The sequence below is a fragment of the Schistocerca gregaria genome, chromosome 5 (assembly GCF_023897955.1).
Source record: "Schistocerca gregaria isolate iqSchGreg1 chromosome 5, iqSchGreg1.2, whole genome shotgun sequence".
NCBI classification, from domain to species: Eukaryota; Metazoa; Arthropoda; class Insecta; order Orthoptera; family Acrididae; genus Schistocerca; species Schistocerca gregaria.
In genome coordinates this window covers 528,875,797-528,877,200 of record NC_064924.1, presented here as the reverse complement: position 1 = coordinate 528,877,200, position 1,404 = coordinate 528,875,797, and the positions used below count along the sequence as shown (strand labels likewise).

The window sequence follows — 1,404 nt, the reverse complement described above, 5'->3', positions numbered from 1 at the left end:
ACGTATGGATGTCAAACACATCTGACGTATGTAACATTTCATAATAATGTTTTCTAATTAGTATTCACTTATAATGTTACAAATTTGTTGCAAAATTATGTGCCATTTAATTACAGATAACCTGACGATGGCTATCTGCCGAATTAAAGTTACTGTAACGAATGAGACCACTTAACAGATTTTTGGCATCGTAATTACGCAATGTCTTGCATTACAATTAAATACATTGGGTGTACGACGTGAGCAACGCTGACATTTATGAAATTGAACACACATTTAACCGAAATATGAACGAAAGAAAATCATCTAAGAATGTTAATATATTTAATTGCTACATTATATAACTACCATAGGGTTTAAAAATCTGGGCTCGTCCGGGATTTGAACCCGGGACCTCTCGCACCCTAAGCGAGAATCATACCCCTAGACCAACGAGCCACGATGAGAAACGGCACTTATGATTCTTTACATACTGGTGTTATCAAGAGATTTGTGTAGCGGGTTGAACAGGTTGATGCAGCAGATACAGCTATGCGCGACCTTCCTGCACACCCGCAGCGGTGCCCCTCCGAGGCTGAAGGTCGCTTGCGTCGCAGCCCACTCTCTCGCCTGAGAAATCGCAGGCAGCTTTCTATCGGTTTGTATCGGGCAGCAGTCAGTTTGCTTGGTTTTCAAGTATGTGGTCGTAATATGTAGCAATGCCGAAGATAGTGGATACCAAAAACATCTTTCGTATTTGCTTACCTTTTTATACGGCTATTATTATTACTTTACTAAAGCTCTTGTTCTCTCAAGGGGACCTATCAGCTGACGCAAGAAGAACTGGGAAAATAAACCACATAGCCATAAAAATCCAAAAGCATTCCATGGTGCTGATATACCTTAAGTGAAAAGTTGGTCTAGTACACGTGGATTTGCTGAACAGTAATAGTACAGAGGTGCTTCTGAATACTATTTATTTTATATAATTTTAGTTACTTCTCTGGAAAAGACACAGACTGCATACCTACATTATCAGTTTCTTTACATTTTATGAACCAGATATTTTAAATGTCAGATGTGCCGTTGTTAACACTTGTTATACTACGCTCTACACGATAACTTATCGAACTATGCGTTAAGGGTATGGCACGAAAACTGCAAATATTTGCTTGGAAGTATTAAGGATTTATTTCCTAAAACTGCGAATTCTGGAAGTAGTGATTCGTGACCTAATTTGCGCTAAGTACGATTTAGCCCTAAACCACAAAATTTACCCTCATGCTCCTTATTTATAAGAAGCGTAAATGTCACGTTTACTTTCTAGTATCTTTTATTTTTTAAATAGGAAACGACAGGAAAAACAAAAGGAAATGACAATTGCCTAGAAATACTTTCAGCATTTTTCTTCTCAGTGTAGAGGAT

General features: G+C 38.0%; 1 non-coding gene across 1 annotated transcript; it reads right to left on the bottom strand.

Annotated features, from left to right (window-relative positions):
• Positions 1-366: 366 nt before the first annotated feature.
• On the bottom strand, positions 367-438 carry Trnap-agg (transfer RNA proline (anticodon AGG)). Its single transcript has one exon. It is a non-coding gene; the product is annotated as a tRNA-Pro (tRNA).
• Between the last annotated feature and the right edge of the window lie 966 nt (positions 439-1,404).